Below are 7,280 nucleotides of genomic sequence, written 5' to 3'. Positions count from 1 at the left end.
ACATATATTCGCAGAAAAAATGATAAAAATGAGGAGATTCTTTTTTGTATGTATGCAATGCATAGAGTGATAATAATGAGAACAAACATTTATTGAATTGAACTGTTACTTAGTATTAAACACATAAGAAACAGTACCCTATTTAATTTTCCCCACAATATTATGAAGTATTGTCATTGTTTTTTCCATTTATGGAGAAGAAACACATTAAGATGCTTAAGTATTATGGTGAAAGTCTCACAGATAGCAGGTAGAAAATTAAAATTAAAGGGGGAATAAAGCAAGACATCAGAGAAAGGGAACATGCTTTAAAACTTATGCCTAAAAACAATCAGATTCTTCCCATAAAGTTTTCTACAAGATATTCAATAAGTGGAACATAGACTTAATTTTTAAAAATTATAACAGAAAAAATGATTTCTTCCCTGAGATTTTGAAATAGAAGGATTTATAAACTTCAGTTTCAAAATCATTTCTTTCATTTTTAATAATTGTCATTTCAGAAAGAAAATATGAATTGAGATGTAGAGAATCATCTCTAAAGTTTTCAAAAATATCTATGTTTTTCTCATAATATTTTATAAATAGACTAGAATTAAATGTTTATATACACAATATGTGTGTGTGTGTACAAATACAGTAATTGGAAAATACAGTATTAAAGACATCTCACAACAGCTTGGAAGAAGTGGATAAAGGTCTAAATTTAATAGTCATGCAGTAGTAATGATTTTATTGGCTGACTATCTTTTAGTGAGGATGTCTTGGCATTGGTTTTGTCATTTTTAAAAAAGTAAGTTTGGATGCATAAATTAATTTCAGTGAGCTTACCCCAAATATTTTTTTAATAAATGACCTTTCAATCTAGAAAGAATTTTTAACTTGCACTGTAAATAAATGTATATGCTAGTTCTTCAAAGGTCAGTAGTAATAAAGATTATATATCAAAGTTTTTTTAAAGAAGATTCTAAATATGAAATCATGAAATAAAAACATTGGCGTTCTTTTCCTTTCCTTGATGTCAACTCCCATACTATGTATACTACCTAAACATGAACAGAAATAAAGAAATACTATATATTTACATCTGCTTATTACATATAAACATAAGAAATTATGACAAAATATGTTTGTCTAAATATATTTATTTTAAAAACAAATTTGTAAACAGTACAAAAGATGAGATGCTGTATAGTTCTGTAAATAGAGAGATTGTTTAGTTCTATGAATAGCAGTAGTTTGGTTCCCCAGGAATAGAACAAGAACTTTCAGGGATGGGGATGTAGCATAAGTGAGGTCTTAAATTTGATCCCCAGTATCGCATAAACAAAAACAAACTTTTCAGTCATTCATCACTGTTTCTTGAGTGTCTAGAGTTCCCTTACAAATATACAAGACAGAAAAGTCAATAATGCCACCTATTCAAATCCTTTTGCAATATCAAGGACAAAAGTTCTAAAAAATATATACTTCTCTTTCATAGACTTTTACAAGGAAAATTGTTGTTTTTTCCTAAGATTAGACACTTAAAAGACACTTAAAAACTCTCCAAAGCAGGCACAAATGATAATTCATAGGAGCACAAAGTTTCTGTTAAAATAAATTATCTACAGGGGCTAGGGATTTAGCTCAGTGGCACTGCACCTGCCTCACAAGTGCAAGGTACTGAGTTCAATTCCCAGCAGAAACAAAACAAAACAAAGCAAAAAACAACAACAAAAAAATAAAGCAACAACAACAACAGAAGTACATTACATGAACATTTCTCTTGAAATAAAATAAAGAAATACAAATTTATCAAGATTATTATAAATTGTGAATAATTTAGCTGTAGAGTTTTTGCTGCTTTTTCATCATAGAGTATTGCTAGAAATCTTTTGCAGTCTTTAAAATCATCAAATGGATGTATTAAATAGAAGCTATGCTTGCCATAAAATAATATAGTTTGTAAAGGAAGGTAAAAATTATTAAACATCTCTAGAATATAGCATAAAATATTTATATGCTAGAATAAAAATAAAATTACAAATTTATAACATCTATACAAGAAGAAAAGAACATCTATAGAAGAGAAGTGTGTGTGTCTGTGTGTGTATATATACATATACATACATACATATATATATATATATATAGTATTCCATTTTGTTGATGAAGAAAATGACTCATGAAAAATGATATATACATTTCAACAAATAAATACAATAAGACAGTAGAAAATTATAATCTGAATCCAGGTCTTCAATTTTGAGCCTATTATCCTTTCTACATCCTACCAAAAGTCATAAATATATCTTGAATTATAATTTTATGACCTGAAATCAATATATACATATTATTCATGATATTTGTTAAAGCACATGCAAGCTACACTAATGAATTGAACAGTTCTTACATAGACCTAAGACTTTTAAATATGTCTTCTCTGTATGTTCATTTTAAGCATATAAAAACTTACAATATGTGAGATTTATTTTCACTCATATGCATTATCATTTATGTATCAATAATAAGAAAGCCTTTAATAAATAATTGATTTAAATAAAATATTTTCCACCTACATATATGGTTCTTTTATTTGAGGGGGAGATAACAGGGAGGTAAATAATATGGCCATATGGCATTTACAATTTTTGCTATACCTCTTTCTACAATTGCACATAAACTTATTTCAAACCCCTCAAGGTCTTTATATGCATTGTGACTAAAGTTGAAATTATGTGACTTGGCTTTACTGGGTTGGGGTCTTGTCCAGGTCCTTGATGTCCCAAACAAAAATTGAGTAGAACACTCAAGAGTAGCAGCAGAATCAATGATTTATTTAAATGAAAAATAAGATACACTCCACATGGTGGGAGTGGTCCAGTGAGAAGAACTCATGGCACTGAGAGGGTGTGGTGATTTTTAACCCTTGGGATTTGGGGTAGGATTGAGAGATTGGTCTGAGGTATTACTGCCAATCAGAAACTTGACTCAGTCCCTCCAATGGGCAACTAAGTTTCTGGCTTTTTCTGGTCCTTAGAAAAACCATGCTCAGTGATATGTTAATCAGGATTGGAGTCAGTCAAGTGTTGTAGAAGACTATGGGGATATGTCCAAGGGCTACTTATGTTTGACTTGGGCATCCTGGTCCTAGGCTGCTGCTTATCTCAGAAAGTGGATCCAGTAGCAGAATCTGGGTTCTATGGCAATTCCTTCATTTTTTTCTCCAGCCATTTTCATGGTTACCTTAGACTTCAAATCTAGCACCAAAAGTGGGCTTTAAGTCAGGCAGACTCTCCTGTCTTTTTCAGGACTTTACCTTGGTTATCTGTTGCCTCAATGGCAGCCATTGCCTGGTGATTGATACTTGCCTTATCTTCAGCCATATCTTGTGCTGTTTGTCTCCCCCATTCTTTTGCAATCTGCAATGACTCTGTGATCATTTACACTTCAGAACTTTCATTGTTTTAAAATATTTGTCTAAAATTTCCTTGCTCTTCTTACATATTCACTTTGCAGAAATCATATATTGTAAGATCATAATAAATGTGGAAAACAGGGCAACAGGGTAAGAACACTCACAGGAAAGGAACATTCCTAACACAGCCAGAGTGAAACAATAGTCACTGTACACAGAACCAATAAGAAAAATGCTATTTTTGATTTATCAGAAAGTTGCTATTTTTAATACTCCATTTAAATCTGATCTTGTTCATATAACCAATCAAGGATAATCTTCACATAATCTATAAAAAGATGCTATGTCTAATCCTTTATTTACATAAATAAAGAAGCCTAACTAGTTCTTCGATAGGACATTTTATACATGGTAGGATGCCAAGGAGGTGTTTGATAAGAAGACTTTCCCAATGCCTGAATTGCACAAAAGGGCAATAAACCAATCATATTATTAATATATTATCACTAATGTTTTAAGGACCAAAAATAGACACATGAGCTATTGGTTCTCTTTAAAAGGAAAAAAAATAGACTATTCAAAGATAGAGTGATATAGATCAGAAACATTTATGTTGGAGAAAACTTGAATATGATTTAAATTGTAACTATTTTTCAGTAAAACTGATTCAGTGACCTCTGAGATAAGGCCAGAATCAAAGCACTAAATAGTTGTTTATTTAGTGTCATCAAACTAATAATTTGGAAATATTAAAAAGGGACAATTTGGAAATAAAGTAGGTAGAAAAGGAAAATATTTGCTATCAGATTTTAATGCATGATATTTTATATAATTTAGTGTTAAGATACTTTTAGCACTTCTATATGTTTTTTTTTACCTGATAACTATCTCTTGTAAAAGATAGATTATATATAAAATTGACCGGAATCTGCATTTAAATACTACAGTAATTCTGTAAGAACATTTACTAAACTGACATGCCATTCCACACAAACGCATTATGACTGAACAGATTAATTAAGAATCAAAACTGAACTTTTTTCTTTCTTTCAATACAGTGGGAAAAGTAATCTGTAACAGGTAAAGATCTCAACCAGTATTTTATTATTATTAAAATTGATCACACTTGATGAACCAAACATTATATAATTGTGTTATACTTTATGCCTTTTATGGCTTTTAATTTTAGAGTGAATAATCTACTATTGTCCTCAAACAAGTCACAACTTTATACATAAATTTATTTTATATAGATCAAAAGATTTATTTGAAAGAAAAAAATATAAGCACATATACCTGTGTTTATTATTCAATTTTAAACAAAAAGTCATGCTTATAAAAATGTGTCATTTTAAAGAAAAAAGTCTTCCTTTACTTAAATGCATGTAAGGAAATAAAACATTTCTTGACTTCTCAGTGCTTGTGTAAAACCCTATCCTCACGAGACTCTTCATTTCATATCAGAATTAGATATGAAATCTTTGCTTATTATTCTGATCTGAAAGAAAAATATAGCTTATTTATTTGGTAGAGAGGACCAAATTGTTAAAGCTGTCGACTAGACTGGCTGTCCTTCTAGGTAATCTACATGTCAAAAGGGATGTAGCCTGGAATTTAGAGATATGTCTTGGGCTAATACATTTGAGACATAAGCCTATCAGGATTATTGTAAGACATTTTATTTGTACACTGAAGGGCTGGAATTTGGAGGAGATTCTTTTAGGAGGTCAGGAGATCAGCTGCCTTTTTCCCTGTCAGGAAAGAAAGACGATTGTTTTGCATCCACTCACCTATGAAGTATCCAGCTATTTTTACTGTTCTGCTTCTCATCATGTGATTATAAAGGGTAGGGGGCAACATATTTACCAAGTACCATAGAGCACTTGATAAATGATCTTCTGATTTACAATATCTTCAATCTAAATACAGGACAAAATTAATAAAGATGAACATTAATAATCCAGCAATAAGATCCTTTCAGATAATTCTTTCATCACTCAACTTAATTATCTAATAAAGACAGAGCCTTGTATTTGTTTTTACTCATTATTACAATTTATTCAAAAAGCCATACAGGTAGAAAGAACAAGGTGATTTTTTCCAATTTTTAAAAAATCATTTAACGTGATCTGTTCATCTCAGGATCACAATAATTTCCTACTAGAATAAAGGCAACAATAATGATATCAATTATTATTACTGTAAGATAAGTGCCTTGGAATAGCTGGCGGCATTCTGATAAATAACTTCCTTCTTCATCTTAAAGTTTCCATCCCTACCTCATGCGTCATGGATCATACATAAAACAAAACTGACATACGAACAAGGCTTGCTCATATAAGAAATGAATGTCCAAGAGTGGCCCCTGAGTGGCTGCCCCTGCAGCAGACACAATCCCCAACCCACCTGCATTCTTCACCCACAATATAACCAAGCCCCTCACCCCGCTCCCTCTCTTTCTCTTTTGTTCCCTTTTGGCCCAGTGGGCCACTGTCCTGCCTTGGCTTACCAATGAAGATCTCTCATATGAGCTCTGTCAGTGTGTGGAGTGATCCTTGGCAGGTGCCGGTTTCTTTCATTGGTGCTGTGATTCAGATTGTGTGCTACCCGGTGCTCAGCTTTAATGCTGAGGGACCCCAAGCCTTAGCACCCCATCCTCCCACCCAATAACTCATGTCCATTTGCCCAAATGTATCTCCATGCCCACCACTGGCCTCATCAATAGATAATAGATAATTATCAATAGATAATTAACCAGCCTTTTTATCTCAGGTTTGTCAGTCTGGGTTTCAACCCCAGTGGTGGAGACCCCTGAGGCACTGGCCTCTCTTCCCCCTCTATGAGACTTGGCTTGTTCCCGATCAACTGTGGCCTCTGACTGAAAATTTCTAAACTCAAGTCCCAAGTCTTCCAGCCAACTGTGGCCTGGCATTCCATTTCTGAATGGTGATGACCCTCCCAAGTGGCACTTCTACTCCCACAGCTTTCTGTCCCTCACTCCAGGACACCTCAAAGAGTGGCAACAGAAGTCTCCTTTCTCCATCATGGGAATGGAACAATCCATTCCAGCAGACTCCCCTCTGGACTGCCTCATGGCTCTCGGACTTAGGTCTGCTACCCAAATTTGGCCTCAATACTTGTTAGATAACCAAAATAAATGGCCACCTAATGACTTTTGATCCCTCACTTTTCTGAGATCTTTATAACTTTTGTGAGCATATGGACAAAGTGGGATCTCCTATTTAAGATCTAAGCCTCCCCTCTGTACTTCCTGTCAGCCTCATCATACACCATAAATAATCTCTCTTCTTGACACTACATCCAACCCAAGGCAAAAACTTTGTTATCATTCCCTCCTCTAATTAATTGACAAATGTACCTTTTGTGTTCAACTTAAAATAATTGTTGATGCTGTTTGGTTTCTAGATATTTAATTGATGTGTTTCAAACATTTATTTTACATTGCAAATTATTAAATTGTAATTGTAGATTAGCTTGACCTTCTCTCTACTTTCTGCTTACAGACTTCTGACAATGACTATAACACAAGATTATGCTATTGTTATAAAGCACTTTTACTCCTTATCCTAATTGCAAGAGATCTCTATTAATTGACCTACAAAAGTTTTGCTAGGAAAAAAAAAGAGGACACTTTAAGATTTTAACAACTGAAGTTTGTTTTAAAAGGTTAATAATAAATGGGACAGAAAAAATATTTAAAAGGCTTTAAATAAGAGATATGCTTTTGACACAAAAGGCTTTTGTATGGTTTAACAAAAAATATGTATGTTTGCTTGTTGGTTTCAAGTTTCTTATAAAAGGTTTACATTTACAGTCATAAAGAGATTTCATTCCTTTTGATTCTAATTCTACAAGAGAT

This window comes from Fukomys damarensis, unplaced genomic scaffold (assembly GCF_012274545.1).
Source record: "Fukomys damarensis isolate Sample0158 unplaced genomic scaffold, DMR_v1.0_HiC HiC_scaffold_36, whole genome shotgun sequence".
Taxonomy (NCBI): domain Eukaryota; kingdom Metazoa; phylum Chordata; class Mammalia; order Rodentia; family Bathyergidae; genus Fukomys; species Fukomys damarensis.
The sequence above is the reverse complement of the archived record's forward strand: the minus strand, read 5'-3'. Positions refer to the sequence as shown.